Source organism: Neofelis nebulosa, chromosome 11, assembly GCF_028018385.1.
Source record: "Neofelis nebulosa isolate mNeoNeb1 chromosome 11, mNeoNeb1.pri, whole genome shotgun sequence".
Taxonomy (NCBI): domain Eukaryota; kingdom Metazoa; phylum Chordata; class Mammalia; order Carnivora; family Felidae; genus Neofelis; species Neofelis nebulosa.
In genome coordinates, this window is record NC_080792.1 from 67203742 (window position 1) to 67220783 (window position 17042).

A 17042-nucleotide genomic window follows, 5' to 3' on the forward strand; every position below is an offset into this window, starting at 1 on the left:
ATATTTGCTGCCCAAGTCACAGCAGGTCTGTGAGCTTGACGTCCAAAGATCTTCATGAGCCACTGTGAACTCCACTCTGCCCCTGAGGCTTAGAAGGGAAAAGGACAGAAAAGGGGCAAATGGCATGCTCTGTAGTTTACAAACAGAATGATAAGGATTCTTAGGGAACAGGAGGAGGATTTGGCTTTACTGTTATCTAAGCTGTGCGCTTTGAAAGAATAGGGTGTTGTTTGGCCCATCACATAGGTGGCTGGGGCAGGGGATATCACAATCATGAAGGGGCATTACTGACTCTGAATCCCTGGGAGCATCATCAGCACTGCAGTCCTGCAGGGAATGGGGCAGGAGCTGAGGGCAAGGGCTGCAGTCAGTCCTGGCCCAGGGGGAGGCAGGGAACTTTGCTGGGCTGTGCCTCCACCTGCCCCATGCCTGACCACTGGGATGCCTCCACAGGCTCCAGGCAAGGAGGAAAGGGTAAACTGAGTCACAGAGGGGCCAAGGTGGGCACAGGCTGTGGTTGGCATGAAGAGGAGTGTCCAGCTGGGCCCTGCACCATCCATATGTAGGGAATGGGGGCGCCTGGGTGGCTCAGTCGGTTGAGCCACCGACTTCGACTCAGGTCATGATTTCACAGCTCGTGAGTTCAAGCCCCGCGTTGGACTCTGTGCTGACAGCTCAGAGCCTGGAGCCTGCTTTGGATTCTGTGTCTCCCTCTCTCTCTGCCCCTAACCCACTCGCATTCTGTCTCTGTCTCTCTCAAAAATAAATAAACGTTAAAAACATTTTTTTATATGCAGGGAATGATGGAGATCAGGATTGCCTGGTTTTGGCAGGTTCTGGGGGCTCAGATCCTTGGTGCCAGGGGCCCTGATGGGACATTACTTGTGCCGTCCATTTGTAAGGCAAGAGGAGTGTCTTGGTGCTCACAGCAGCATCTGTGAATTTTTAAACATGATAAGGTAGGTGCAGAGGGGTCCACACACATGGGACTGGGGCCTGAGGGGATGGTGCCTGCCCCAGGTTGCCCAACAGCCCACAATGGCTACGGAACTGAGTCTGGGGGCAACTGGGTACAAATCCAGCCTCTCGAGTGGAGCAGCCCTGCTGTCTGGGGCCACACTGCCCTCCCAGTCTTGGTACCCTGCCAGGGTCATGTGTGTGCAATTTCTGGATTTCCTGTCCTTAAACCCACCTCCAGCCACCCTTGTCTTCATGGGGAAGGGATCCTGCCATAGATATTGAACCTCACCACAGTTTCTGGCCCTTGTTGGGGGCTCAAAGAGTTGGGAGTTCCTCTGAGGCCCCATAGAAAATTCTGACTCCTTGGTCAAGGCCTGCAACACCCAAGTCTGTTTCCACTAATAAAATGGCACCTAATCTCCACGTGGGGGAGAAGACGGTGCTTCTCCAGGCTTCTAGCCTCTTCCTGTCTTGTGTCTCTGTCCTTAGCAGGCAAGCGGTTCATCTGGGGATCTGGGACCTGCTTCACTGGTGGGCGGGGCTTCTGTCATCCAAGGTGAGTGCCCTGTCTTGCCCTCTTTCAGACACAGGAAGTGCCTGTCTTTTCCTAAGTAATACAATCCATACTTGAGTACTTCCCAGGGCCCACCTACCTCTGCCTGCTCCTGACACCCTGAGCTTGGACTTCAGTGTGGGGTTGAGGGGTGTCCTGCAGCCTGGCCCTGGGCATGAGTGCCTTGCCAGTGTGGTGCTGTTTTGGCCTCAGTCCATTTAAGAATCAGTTCCCACAATGTTCTGAATATATAATGACATGAGCACTTGGGAGCAGAGCTTCTCCAGAGACTAGTCCTTGGGGACAGCCACTATACTTTGATTGTCTACATACACGTGCACACAGGCTCACATTCATGCACATACATGTATACATATAAGTGTATACAAGCACACACTGGTGCACAGGAGTGCATGCACAAACACACACACACACAAGTGGGGTTCATGGCAGGGAGGCCAGATGAGAAACAATGGCTAGCAAGGGCCCAGGAAAGCAAGGCCTGGTGGCAGGCTGGGGCTAAGGCTTAGACTTTCCCTTGTATCTGATGGGGGGGTCTCTTTGGAGGAAGTGAGCCGGTGGCGCCAGGATTTGGCATCTGAGCCGGGGATTTGAATCCCAGCTCAGGGCCACAGGTGTTAGACAAGTCCTTCCAACTGGCACATGGGATCCTACTACCCAGGGTGCAGGAGACACAGAGGAGGTACATCAGGCCTGTGGGATGTTGTGTCCAGTGTAGTGGGCCACCCCCTTGCACCACGGTCATGGGCTGACCAAGGAGCCATGAGCCCTGGAGGGACAGTGTATGTAGATGAAACTTGACTGGGCATGGGAGTACACTCATGACCAGCAGTGCCACGGGTTGAGTGCTGCTGACCACAGCAAGCCCTGGGCTGCAGACTCAAGAGCTCCTCCAAAAGTCAGTCCCCAAAGCCCTTAAGATGCTGCACTGTGACTCCGGGCTCCTCTGCTTGTCTACCCAGCAACCCTATGGGTGGCCAGTCACTGGGGCCTTTCCTGTGCCCACCAGGCCCATGGACACCGTCCAGCTCCCAGAGGGCTACCCAACAGCAGGAGGAGCCTGGGCCCCCCTCTCCTGGTTGAAAGAGCCCCAGGCTCCTCCTACTTGGCCTTCTCCTGCTTGGCCTCCCTGCACTGTGCTGGCTGTGCTGCAGGAGCATCTTCTGATGTCCCTGAGGCCCCTCACAGGGACTGACCACCGAGAGAAGAGCTCTGAGAGGTTCCCAGGGGGCAGGTGGGGTGTCACGTGCAGGGAATAGCAGCTTGATTCTCACTGTCCCCTGGCCTATACTGCCCGCTCACACCCCAAACCTGTGGCTCACACCAGCTCTAGCCCACATGTTACCATGTCCCTGACCCTGGGCCATTGGAGTCCCCCACATCCTCGATCTCAGCCCATTGGGGTTTCGGGCCCCCCAGCCCAGTCCAGTATCCTTTGCTGTCACACTCAAGCTCCCACCCAACCACCTGGGGTAAGGGCAGAGGTGGGTGGGGGCAGGGAAACACACTATGTCTTCTCCTGCGCTCTCTGCATGAATTCATGGGGTGCATCCCCCCCAACCCTGCTCTGCATCCACCCTGCACCCTAGCCCTCAGCCCCTCCTGGCCCTAGCGCTCCTGAAAACCATGAAACATGGTTTTCATTGATACCTGTCAGCTCTGCCTCAGCCGCTCCAGCGCCATCCTGCCTGTCACCATCGCTGAGACGGATTCTCCTTCCTGTCAGCCCAGGATGAGGAGGCCCCCAGGGAAATGGAGGCTGTGTAGCTTCCCTGGTAACCACTTTACTCAGCCTTCCATGTCCTTGGCCTCAGAGGTGACCTCCGTGCTAGACAGATGTGCCAGGGTTCAGGGCTGAAGGACTGAACCTGGCAGAGTGGCTGGGTCCCCCCCAGTATGATGGGCAGTCCTGCTCAGGGTGAGGCCACAGTCATGGTGGCTCTGGTCTCAGGGTCCCACCACAGACTGCACCCCCACTGCACAGATGCCTCTGCCCAGCAGAGCTCTCGGCACCCTCCCGGCACCCCTGCACACCCACTGTGCTCTGTGCCATTCTGGGACACTGGTGGTCCCCAGGAGGCCCTAGAAGCCCAAGAGGGAGGGCTGCTATCCCACCCTCTACACTCAAGCCCCAACCAGGTGAGGGAGGAGCTGGCCCAGAGGGATGGGGCCCACCATGCCCCTGTGCACCCCCAAGACTTGCCACCCGCCCCTGATGACCCCCCCCCCCACTGTCCCTGTTGTCATGAACTGCCTGTTTGAAATCTAGGTTTTATTATTATTCAGCTATGCTGAAGCCAACAGAGCAGGAGACAACTGTCATTGAGAAGATAGTTGGTTACTCACAGATCCTAAAAGGAGGGGGCATACCGTGCTCCAGGGGGCCACCGGGAAGGGTAGGTCAGCGGCAGAGTGGGAGAGGGATACTGGGGGCAGGAGCCTTTATTGTGGTTTCTGAGGGAAAGCTACAGGGAAGCAGTCTTAGGACTGGTTAGTTTGAATGATTTCAGCACTGGGGGCATAGGGGCTATCCCTGGTTGTCTGGCACACGGGCCTGGGTGATCTGGACAGGTAGGCAGTGGCTCAGAGTGTGGGAGCCAGGCAAGAGGTGGTTGGGAGTGGACTCTGAATTGATTAGTTTGTCTATGAAATGTGTGCTCGAGGATGAGTTGTTTGTGCTCTAGGGATTGGCTAACCTTGGGAGGGACAGTCCCTTCAGGGGCGGCCAGAACCTGAGATGTCAAAGCATCAGTATACAGAAAATAAAAGGCCTGGTTAACGCTGTACCTTCTGGGAAGGCCCAGGGCAATGGGGATGGTTCCTCACGGGAGCTGACGCCTGGAGCCCCCTGTCTGCTGAGGAACCCAGTCTGCTGAGGGCCCACCCTCCATGCCTGTCCCACTGAGCCATTCAGGTCTGTCATCCTCTAGAGTCACTGGGGCCCAGAGACCTGCCTGAGTGGGGGTGGGCAGAGCCCCCTTCCTAGGTCGTGTCTCTCCTGGCTGCCCATCTTCCCATGGTTGTTGTGACCGTTCGTTACAATTTTTATTTGGGAAAAATTTGGGAGTAAGAGAAGAAGGAGCCATCCCCTCTGGAGGGGACATCTCAGACATGGGACATTTTCTGTTTCCTGCTCTGTCTGTGTCCCCCGAGAATGTCCCTCTACCACTGTGACCTGGAACCCAGCTCCTCCGAATGTAGGTCCTCGCTTGTCTTCCTGCTTCCCTCTCGACACGACCTGCATGAACTCCTTCGCTGACTCTGCTGAGGCTGCGCAGATGGTGCTCCATTGCTTTGTCCCCATCCGAGGACATCTGCCTTCTAGAAGGACAATGTGAGACACTGACATCATTCATGACTGGTGCTGTGTCTTGCTTCAGTCATCCAGTTTTATGGGCCCTGTTTTATGCTCTTTTCCTCCCCTTCCTTTTTTTTTTTTTAAACTAAAATGATCCATTTATTGAGTTAAAGATTGCATATTCAGGACATTCACTCGGTAGGTGATTCTGCATAGTAAATCTAGAATGAACCAGAGACCTATTTTTATGTATTTAAAAAATCCAGTGGCATATAGACCTATAATGTTGGGGAGAGGGTGGTTGGAGGGGAAACATTCTTTTTTTTTCTTTAATGTGGTAAAATACATGTAGCATAAAATTTACCGTCTTAATCATTTTTAAGCGTACAGTTCAGTGGCATTAAGCATACTCACATTGTTGTGCATCCGCCCCCACCATCCACCTCCAGTACTTTTCATCTTCTTAAACTGAAGCTCTGTCCCCATTAAACACAACTCCTACCCCCTCCGCCAGCCCCTGGCACCCCCATCTGCTTTCTGTCTCTATGAATCTGATGGCTGCAGGGACCTCACATAAGTGGACTCCTACAGTACTTGTCCTTTTGTGACTGGCCTATTTCACCCCTCTGCTTTATACCTTTTTGCTGCCTGGCATTTTGGCTTTCTGTGTTCTGCAGCAATGGGTGGTCAGGTGGATAGATGTCCTGCTCTTAATTCTCAGGGCTTGAGTCCTGGTTTTCACAAATACACTTTACCCTCTGGTTCTCCAATTATCAAATACCCCTGATGAAACAATTCTTGTCGCTTCCTAACGTGCAGAGCCTGGAAGAGGCATCTCAGACAGCTCTGTACCCCTCCAACCCATTCCCTGAGTTATTAGAACATCAGTATTGGCTCCATGAGTGTGTGCTCCCATGGCCCCAAGAGCACACAGGCTCTGATGTGACCCCCCCCACCCCACCGCCCCAGGGCCCAGGGAACTGTTTCAGGACAGTGTGAGTGGAGACTTCGTGGCTCCTAAGATGGCCTCAGGACCACAGGGATGAGCTGGCCCTGGGACACAGGAACTCAGGACCCAGAGTGCCTAGGAGACCCCTCCAAGCCCCTGTTGCCACTTCCCTACATGGTCAACCTTTCTGAGTGGCTGATCCCTAAGCTGGACCTGTGGCCCTCGTAGTGCCAGGCTTGTACCTCCTGACTTCACTCCAGGGAGAAAGGGGGTCCACCTCCTGCTTCCACCTGAAAAATTCCAAGAAGGCATCTTGAATAGCCTGGCTTGAGTCATGCAACTTTCCCTGCACCCAATCACTGTGATGTGGCTAGGAGGGGGAGGTACTGGGACTGGCCTGGCCTGGGCCTACAGCCCACCCTGATGCCTGGGGTATCAACATCCCAACAACATTGTATCCTGCAGAGCCGCCAGCCTCACTGGGAGTTGGGCTCCGAGATGAGAGTGGACAGCCTGACCTGCAGCCTTGTGGTGGCTTGAACCTGGGCTCTGTGTTTCCAGTTGGACGAACCAAGGTCCGGGTCAGGGACAGACTCACTGGGGTCACACAGCGAGCTGTGTCAAGTCAGAGTGTGATTGGGTGCCACTCACTATACTGCAACACCTCTTCGGGGGAAACATTCCTGGCTTGGCCTAGCTGGGCCTGGGGTGGTCAGCACCGGATGTCACACTATGAAGGGGAGACGCTCCCCCTATGCATCTGTCTCCAATGTCCAGAATAGGACAAGTGCTTGGTGCAGTTACTGGGTTCAGTGGGCGTATCTCGTGACCCGGATGTTTGTGGAGTTAATGATTATAGGTTAATGTTTGTGGCTGGGCTCTCTCCCCTGTCTCTCTTTGGCCTTCACCCAGCCACATGCCAGTTCTCCTGGGTCCCTGCTGATTTCTTCACACGTTGGGCCCTTTCTGCCTCCCTCCCCAAGTCTCTGCGCCACACAAACAGGGCCCGGACATGCTTTTTTCAGCTGGGACCCGCTCATGGGATGGGCCTGACCTCCACTTTGCCATCAGCGACCAGACCGGGGACCCTCAACCACATGGACACCCCAGCCCACAGGATGGGGCCAGGCCCCGTGCATCTTACTGTTGATGGGCCTGGAGTCTCCTCATTACAGGCAACACAACATCTATTTTGTAAATTATGAACCTTTGTAAGTGTTTGCAGTGGCCTGGCGAGATTTTGGCATGTACAGTTGACTATTTGAGGGTGGAGGGGGCCATGTGGAAACGACAAGTTTTATAAATGGGAACCCGCTGAAAACACCCCATTAGGGAGATTTACTCCGATCCTTAAATATTGGAGATTAATTTTTTGAAAACATCTATAAAATAAGAGATTTATACCTAAAACAATACCATACACTGTGACAGGATGGGATTAGAGTCAATTTATTTGTGTATTAGTCAAAAACTCAATTTCATATATTGTGCAGAAAAATTAAAACCCTTTCTGCATTTTATTACAAATTATGCATTCTCCATATATGGAGATAAATAATTGATAGCATTACAAATACTTAATATAGAAAATATTTATTAGGAACAGACAACTCATTTTTCACATGTTTCATGGAGGACAATATTGCACACTTTAAAAAATTAATGATGACTTCTTGCAAGAAAAAAATGTCTACGTCCTAATTCCTTTGTTTAGCATCATGGTTTAGCAGCTGGGGAGCAAGACAGGGGCATGGGGTCGAGATGTCCACTCCATGATATTGGCCACGGATGGACTGAGGGACTCTGGCATCCTGGCACTCAGAGCCTCAAGCCTGGGAAGTGTTAACATATTGTTTTTCTGCTGCTGCCCACACTGCTTGGTTTGTAATTTAAAAATAAGTGTTTCTGACTTACTCTCTGAGAAAGCAGCAAGCATTTGAGGATGGACTTGCAGAGCCGAGGAATCAACGCTTCGCCGATCTCGGCCCAGAGAATCACAGAGTTTAATAATCCAGGCCCCCAGCTTGGGTCCCAGGCTCAGCAAGAGAAGGAAGAAGGCCTCATGGATGGTGGGAAGCAGGTGCTTCCCTGGGGCCAGTGACCTCACATCCTCGCCTCCCAGAACAGATGACTTGCCTCTCATCACGTGCTGCCCCTGCAATGGGAGCTCCCAGCCTCCACCTGAACTCCACCTGGGGCCCATCTTACCCTGGGCTCCATCCTGCCCCATGTCAGACCTGGTACCACCCACCCATCACCCCATCCCAGGCCTGTGACAGGGGATGAGAGGCAGCAGGAGAGCTGTGTCCCCTTACCCATGACCTCTGTCCTCTGTCACCACTGTGCACTTTGGAGGTTGCACTGGCACAAGGTGGGAGCTGATGGTGGTGCCGGGCAGGTCCTTGATGCCCCTGGGCCAGTCCACCCCAGGGAGCACTAGGGATTGAATAAATATCTGCCGTGTTTATTAAAAAATAAATTTGGTAAGTAACGGAAGTGTTGTTTCTATACATAGAAAAAATGTTTAAAATAAAAACCCAAACAGTTTCAAAGGCGCCATGGCATTAATTATTCATCTCTTGCTAATGAAAACATGCCTTTGCAGGCGACACAGTAACCCCCCCTCCACCCCGCCATGGAGGTCTAGGGGCTCCTTGATAAGCCTTGCCTGAGGGTGGTGGGGGGGTTGGGTGCCTCAGATGATAGACCTCTGTGTGGCAGAGCCTGTGGGGCCAGGACTCGTGGCTCTGAGCTTTAGTGTCCCCTTGTGTAAAATGGGGTGACCATGTTACCCCCTCAAGGCTGTTCAGTGTGTGTCAGGCACAGGCTGCACTAGCACTTGGGACCCAACAGGGGACAAAGGAGACAGACCAGCCTGGAAGAGTGAACAGTGAGTGCTGGTTACTATTGGGGGCCAGTGCACATGCTTCTATGCCTGGCTTCTGTGGTCAGGTCAGGGGAGAAGGGTGGGGTCTGACTTGGAGGAGGGAAGTGAGAGCAGGGAGGGGGCATGGCTAGGTGGCAGAGGAGGAGAGAAACAGATGAAGGCTGGTAGGTTCAACCTGATGAGAGGACCCAGTCCAGGGGACAGTTCGGTGGACATGCCAGCGAGCCAGCCCCACTGGGCCAATGGGACACAGCTCCCGAGGGAGAGTCCAACCACACTGGGGCCACAGCCCCAGTCTCTTCCCTGTCTTACGGAGTGCTCACCCACCTCCAGTGGCAGCATATCTGTCCTGCTGGCCTGCCCCAATCAAGTCCTCTCTCTTGGGTTCATCTTCATGGGCCTCAAGCCTGCAGATTGGCTGGCCCATCAACTCAACATCTGCCTGGGAGGGAGGGTTCCACACTTGCCTCCTTGGGGCAGCCTCAGACCCTGCTTGTGGCCCTGTTTGTGTATCTAGTGAGGAACCCACCCAACAGCTGTCCCCCTATCAGTCAGGCTGGCCAAGGTATGCTGGCAAAACAAACAGTCCCAAATCTTAAAGCAACAGAGGAGCATTTTCTGTTTATACTGAATGCCACAGCGCTTGGCAGAGGGACCCAGTTCTAAGTCACTTACTGACCCAGACTGATGGACAGCTATGTTGCTGGCTTCTGGGCAGAGGGAGAGAGAGAATCTGTAGGACTTGAACCAGCCCAGGTGTGTCCTACCCCACTCTTGCCCAATAGTCTGTTGTCCAGAACCATGTGGCTTGGGCTGCTTCCTGCAGGTGGGAAGGTGCCAATGGGAAACACTTGGGGAGCAGCGACAGGAGCTTCCACCTCTAGCCTCTATTTCCCCATGGGCTGCACAGAGTAGCCTGCCCACACTGTGCAGTGGGGGATTGGTGCCAGGACACCCAGGCCGTCCTGTGATAGCCAAAGAACACCGACAGGAACCTCAAACAAAGATGGGTCCAGGGTCCTAAGTGGAGCACCCCCACCCATGGGACCCTGGAACTTTTGGGTCCTGTCATCACCTGGGGCAATTCCCAGGGAAGCCTGAGGCATGTGTACTTTTCTTCATTCATTCACTCATTGATTCATCTGGTCATTCGCAAACACCCCAGAAGCACCACTCCACCCCCACCTGGGGCCAGACAGCTAGGGCTCACACTTGGTAAGTAGATCTCCTGGGGGACAGAGGACCCTGATCCCATCAGTCACCCTGCCTGCCCAAGGTATTTGGTGGCCCAAAGGAGCATCTTCGAGCTGCCACTGATAGCCACAGGTAGGGTGCAGGTGGTATATCCAGGACTACAGCTTCCTGTGGAAGGCAACAGTGGAGAGGGACCCCAGGAGGGACCTTTGAAGCTCTGCCAGCCCCTGGAGCCCGTGGAGGAGCGGGGAAGGGGCTGCTGTGAGAAAGCTGCACTGGCTCCTTGTCCTGATTGCTCCCCTGTGCTGGGGCAGGCAGATGCATGGTGCCTGTGACCCTGCCACCTACAAGAGAGGACCTGGCCCCAGGGTTCATGTGTGGGATGCCTCCCAAGGGTAGATAGAGCCAGGCAGGGCCTGGCCCTGGGATGGCCTGACTTGGTTCACAGAGGTGCGTGGGGACCTGGCCTGGATACTTCCGCCTGCTTTCAGCCTGTGAGCAGGTGAGGGTAGCCAGCCTGGCTCAATCTCCCCCAACTAGCTTTCCCCTTGCCAACAGGTCTGACTTCACTGGAAATATTGCTCAGCTTAGTATGGATTTCCTGTCTTCACCGAGGCCGCTGTGCCGACCGGTGTAGTTGCTGAGTGGACTCCAGCCTCGGGATGTTTTCTGCTGTGGTTGGGGAGGGCCAAGCAGGCCTGAGCTGCCCAGAACTCCTGCTTCTCCTCCTGCCTATGGCTTGGGGGCTCCTTACCTGGCATGGGCACTATACCCTACCCTGTGTTGTGGACAGCTATCCAGCCCAGACCTCTCCCCAACTAGGACCCTCTGTACCACCCCAGGATCCTTTCTAGAGCCGGAGTGACTGGGGCAAAATCCCTGAGCTCTGCATACATTTGACCTCATGTGGAGGGTAGTATGGTGTCAGTGAGCCCAGAGAAGGGTCATCAGCCACCCAGCATCACACAGCCAGGCCCTCTGTGATGGGAGAAGTACACATTCTTGGTCCTTGATCCCTCCTCCCATTGCACTGGGTGGGGAGTTGGGGCCAGGGGGCTGACTTAGGGACCCCTGGAAGGGAAGAGGAAGATGCCAGGTGGAGACAAATGCAGGGGTTTGAGCAAGGAGGATGGATGCCATGACCTCACAGGTGGACACACATGCACACACACATGGCCACTCATGTAGACATACAGACATACATGTATCCACATGCACTTGTGGCCCACCTCCCACCCCCCAGCATGTTCACAGATGCACACCTGGCTTGGGGCCCTGTGAGGGTCTCAGGGAGACAGCCCACTCCTGCGAAGGACCCATCACTCACCTGACTGGCTTATACAAGGTTCTAAGGCCGAGCAGGGCTGTCCAGGGTGAGGGCCAACTAGCAGGACACAAAACTTCCGAGGCCCGCAGCCCCAAGCTGCACAGTGAGGAATAACTACTCTGCCATTAAAACAATTAAGTTTGCTCTCCAAGAAACTAACAGCTGTTTACAGTCAGCATGTCTGAGCCACTCCCTGGGGTGGTGATTCTACTGGATCCAGCTTCCTGTTGGCTTCCTGTATAAAGAAGGGTGATGCCAGGCCTAGTCTCAGAATGGGCAAAGGATACCATAGAGGGCTGGGCCATGTTCTTCCTGGCCACTTCCTTGACACTGAGATGTTTCTGACCCCCAGGTCCATATCCCCGTGGCAGTTGTCATAGGTAGGCCTTAAGGCTCCTGAACACTGGCCTGGTAGAGTGCAGTGGTAATGGAGATATAGTAGCATTCTCTGGGGCTGATCCTGTGTATACACAGTGAACTCAAGGAGGTCAGGGAGGACCACTGAGGTAGTTGGGTATTCCAGGAGGCCCTGCTGAGAAGGTGGGTTGGAAATATGGGCCCAGAGCAGGAGGGAGGGTGTGACCAGAGAGAGTGCACAGAGAGGGAGTGGGGGTGGGGAACTGGCAAGTGCCAAGGCCCAGGGGTAGGCTTTCTGTGACACCCATAAGCTCCTCCCACTCTGTAGACCTGTGCCTGCCCTGAGGGCCACACCAGTGTCTCCCTCAACTATGTACATGCACAGAAGGTGCTCACAAATACTTGCTGAATTTGAAAAATGACAGTCTGGATCAGGGGACTCTGAGGCACAAGGATGTGCACACTCAGGGTCTCCCACTGCCTGCCTGGAGCCTTGGACTGTTCTCTGGGTGAGCCCAGCATACAATGGCCCAGAGGCCACATCCACCTCTACACTTCCAAGCTTCTTCTGGTTATGCCCATCTCCATCCCGATCCTACCCTGCAGAAGTACCAAGGCTGGGAAGGGGGCTCCTGGGAAGACGGGAGACACACAGAGCAGTTTTGGCAGGGGTTGGGAGACCCACAAGACTTCTGGAGGGGCACTGGGTGGGTGTCAGCAGGCCCCGGCACTGCATGGCCAGAAGGCATGGGCAAGGGGGTGACTTAGGTCTGAGACTCACCATGGGGACTCCCAGATCCAACCCCACAGTGGCCAAGAAGCCATTTGCTCCCTCTAGGTCACTAAGGCTCCTGGGAGTCCAGATCTGAATGTGGGGTCTTGAAAAGAAAGGGCCCAGGAGGGGACCTGAGTGTGAACGCTGGGGCAAGAAGACCAGGGTTCCTTGTGGCCCAGCTTTCAGCCAGAGAGAAGCAAGAGGTGTGGGTGGGGTGCCACCTGGAGGGTGTGCTCTCCAGAGACAGGCATAGGGGGCAGATGCAGGGGCCATGTTGACCCCCTGGCAAGGTAAAGAAGAGACCAGGGACAAAGACCTTGACACAACCACAGACCCTGCCACGGGGCTGTGGGCTGTGGCACCCTGACACAACCAAGTTCTGTCTAGGTCCTGGAGGCCATCCAATGATGTGGTCATGGAATTGGAGGCCCAGCTTCAGTTGTTGAGAATGTGCCTGGTGGGAACAGTCACCGAAGACACTGCTGTGCTCCTTCTGGCCCTTTTTGCGGCAGCTGTTGCCTATGTACCATCACATGGGGAAGACACAAGATCAGGCTAAGTTACTGAGAGCTGACCCCAGATCTGTGGCTGCCCTGCCCAGGCTTGCTTCCGCCTGTCTCTGGAGAGGCCCCCAAGCTCTCGGGAGGCTCCTGGCTAGTGCTCACCCTAGTGTGGACGCTTGCTGCTTGGTGCCTATCTCAGGCCAATCCAGCCCCTCTCATCACATTCCATGGCTCACTGAAGTGACTGCCCTTTGGGGCCAGAATTTGTTGGAATTTCAGCAGCAGCTTCTGATTTTAATGCTGAGCGAACTGTGAACAATACACCCTGAATAGGTGAAGAGTGTGTGAGCATACAGAACAGGGCTGAGACTTTGGGGGTCTTAGCTTCTAGAGCCTTCTGGGAACAGGCCCTTCCAGGCCACCCTCCCTCCCTCGAACTGGGCACAGGGATCCCACAGTCAAGGTGGGCAATGCCCGGGGAGGAGGTCAACATTGTAAGTTGAGTACAGTTTGCTGTGTGGGATCAGCCCACAGAGGGGAGGGTTAAAAGGTGGGGCCCACCTGCTCATCTCTGTGTCTTAGCACTGAACACCAGTGAGTGCCTAGAGGTGACAGCACACCCGATGTGGGCACAAGTGTTGCTTCCCAGGACTGAGGCAGCACATGGCAGGAGCTCAAGTCCCAGGAACTGGAGTCTCTCCATGGGGACCTAGCACCCTGGTGAGGCTCCCTGGGCTGACAATGTGTCTGTTGCTAGCTGCTGCTGTGGACTGTGTGGTGACAGGAGGAGGGGAGGCACAGGCTGGAGGAGGGGAGCCACAGTCACAAGAATCCCAGAAGAGAACGAATCCGCTGAAATCTCAGCCTGAGAGTTGATGGGCTAGGTGACGTGTTGGTGTGGCGTTGGGATCTCCCTCTGTACATTGTACACACATTGTGTGTGCATGAGAGTCTGCGTGTGCATGCAGTTTGTGCACCTGAGGTTGGCCCTCCCTGGGTGCAGCCCATGGTGCCCAGTTTTCTCAGTGAGTGTGCTTGGCTGGGCCAGGAAGGGGGACCTGGGCCAGGGCCTTTTGGTGATTGTCTGAAGGCATTGCTATGAGTTTAATCTTTACTCCATTTCACAGACCAGGAAACCGAGGCCTGGGGAAGCGAAGTTATAGCTGCAACCCCCCTGGTAGCAGGAGGCCAGCAAGAGGCCAGCCCGACAGCCCCGCTCAACTCCTCTCTAGTCCTCCATGCATTTTGGGGTCCGTGTCCCAAATGTGCCCAGTCATAGGAGTTACTCAGGGCACTTGCTCAGCTCCGGACCCCCAGACTCGCTGTCCCACCTTCCAGTGAGAGAATGGGACCTGCATTTGTAACAAGAACCAGGGGATTCTGTTTCAGGTAGGTAGGAAGAAGCGGTTGGTGGAGGGAAAAGACTCAAGTACCATGCAGGCCCCACACCAACTCTCGAGGAGGAGGCAGGATGGCAGTTTGTCCTGAGTCTTGTTGTGTCCTGCTGCCCAGGCTGGATGCCCCACCAGGGCTAACCCTGCACATTGTCTTCGCCCAGTGCCCCTGTGGCCTGAGCTGGGTGCAGAACCTCCCTGCGTCTCTTAGAGGTGTCTCGGCCCTGGACCACGCCCTGGCCTGGGGAGGTCTAGGAAGCCTCCATAGACCCAGGATGTCCCTGACACACCTAGGATTTAAGCCTCTCCCTGCTCCTGCTTAGAGGCTCCCAGGGGCCTGGAGCTATTTCTGCTGTACTGGCCTCTCCGTTCCGCCAGGCTTCAGTGAGCAAAGATTGTGCCGACGTTGACAGAACAGGCCTACATGGCACTCTGTCAGGGAGAAGGTCCAATTAAAAGGGGAAGTGTGGGGGTGCGGCAGGCCAGGCCAAGCACGGGGGTGGTGGGGGGGCCCTTGGGCCCAGCCTGCCCCAGGCAGCCATACACAGCCTCTGGGCACCAGTGGCAGTAGGTGGACTATACAGTGCTGTGGTGACAATGCTGGATACCCAAAAGGGAGTCTTTCTCCTCATATGTCCACTTGATGCCACACCTGCTGGGCCCCTAAGCCAGTGTGATGGATGGGTCTGCTCTGGGTACAGGACCTGGATGCACAGGCTCCAGCCTGGTGCAGAGGGGAGGTGGAGGGTGGGCACAGCATCCCCGGGCAGGACACAGGAGGACAAGGACCTCCTGTGGGCAGTAGGAGCTGGGGAATAAGGAGCCCTCCAATCCACTCAGCCATTGCTGGGAAAATGACACATGGTTGCAAACCTTTGCTGGGTGTCCCAAATCAGCTCCGCTTCTAGGCCACGGTCACACACAGCCAGCATACCTGCTGGCCTCAGCGACAGAGACATAATTGGGGAATTTCCTATTAAACGAACAGCTGGCCACAGTATCCAGCCTAGACTGTGTCCTCATCAGCACCAAGGACTGACCCACAATTTGGCGTGGCCAGTGTTGTGATGGGAACATGTTGAGAAGGGGAAGGAGAATATGTTGCTCTCCCTGGGGCTCAGTGGGGTTCCTGGCCTGCCTCTCACTCTTTTCCCTCTATCCCCCTCCCACAGGTGCCATGCGCTAAAGGGGTCCACAAAAGAGCTTCTTCATGGTCTGTGGCCCCCAACTCAGACCAGACCTGTCTCAGCCTGCACATGGTCCAGGAAGGTGTCCTCAATCCTGACTCCAGCTACATGCCTATGGCCTGTCCCATGGAGACACCCACCTCTGATGCAGCACCTTTCCCCACATGTCACCCTTAGGCGACCCCATCTGTGTGCTGAGCTCAGCCCGTGCTGAGCTTCTTGACCTTGCCAGGCCTACTCTGCCAGCCCCTGAGCCCCCATGGGGAACCAAGAGGAGGGAGTGAGCTGTTGTCATAAGGACTGAGGATGACCCATACTCAGAGCCACAACAATGGGGGTCCTAGCTGGGGCAGGAGGGGTGTGTGAGGCCCTCAGAAATTAGATGGTGTGAGGGAGAGGTCAGGCAAGACCCCCCACTCCTAGCCCCTTCCCTGCAAGGGTGTAGGGAAGGAAAAGTTGCCACACATGGTAGGCTGAGGGTCCCCATCCTGGCCCCAAAGGCTTTGCCTATTTAAGGCTGGGGGACTGGCAGGTGGAGTGAACTGTTCCCCTATTTTGGGCTGCCTGCCTGCTCAAAACACTCTATGCCCTTGGGTCTTGAGCAGACAAGGGCCAGGTTGGCAGGCCCAGGGTCCCCTGAGCCCAGAGGTGTTCTGCCCTTAAAGCCTGGATTTCAGGTCCCTGCCCCCACTCTCACATGCACAGGTCCTCTTATTAGCACGGCTTCGCAGATTTTGCAAGTCAAATTCTGCGTTATTGAGTGCTTGCTCCAATCTCCAGCTTGATATGCAGCCAGCCAAATAAGAGGTCAGGTGGGAGCAACGAAGGCTCTGTGTCACGTGTCAGCAGTCACCCATTGAAGGGGACTGGGGACCCCAGAGACAGGTGGGGCAAACCCTATAGCCTCATCCTTCTACCGGGGCCCAGGGTCACCTCCCTCTACTCTAACCCTCAGCACCCTTCACTGGATTCCCTGGGGAGATCCTGCCCCCACTCCTCATGGGAGGCAGGAAAGGGAGCCAGGTGAGCCCATGCACACCTGGCTCAGGTCCTTGCTCAGTCCCATCCCCCACTGAGGCTCCCCAAGCTCAGAGTAAGCCATCAGGCTCTGGCTCTCCTGTGTTGGTGCCTGGCACAGTCTGTTCCTTTTGCCACTATGGCCTTCCTGGCATCTGCTTGGCCAGGTGGGGTGGGGAGGAGTGAGTCCCTCATTCCATGGGGCCCTTGGGGACTGAGCAGCTGTGTCACACAGGGGAGGATGACAGCTACCACAGGCTGGCTCTCCATTGGGCTGAAAAAATTACTTTCAGTATCTCCAGCAGGGCTAGGATGCCCCTTGTCTGGAGGGTCCACTGCTTCTTAGCTTCTCACTGGTTTTCAGCAGTGCTTTGGGTGAAAGATGAGGGGCTGCTTGTGCAGGGATCCCAGATGAGAGCTCTCTTATCCAAGTTGCACTGGCCCCCACTGCCCTCACCAACTTTTCCTTCTCTGTCCTTTTCAGTCCCCTCCTCCTATTGGTGATGGTGGGTCCCAGCCGCTAAGGGCCACAGGACAGAGACCCTGCTGGAGACAGACAACTAATAGCATGGTAGGTGGCCATGTCTCAGCCATCAGGAGGAGGAGCAGACTCAAGGCTA

The 17042-nt window shown here is 55.1% G+C and overlaps 1 long non-coding RNA gene across 1 annotated transcript; it reads left to right on the plus strand.

Moving 5' to 3' along the window:
* The first annotated feature begins 800 nt into the window (after positions 1-800).
* LOC131490559 (uncharacterized) lies at positions 801-8460 on the plus strand. Its single transcript, XR_009251125.1, has 3 exons — positions 801-959; positions 1450-1516; positions 7711-8460. It is a non-coding gene; the product is annotated as an uncharacterized LOC131490559 (long non-coding RNA).
* Positions 8461-17042: the final 8582 nt, after the last annotated feature.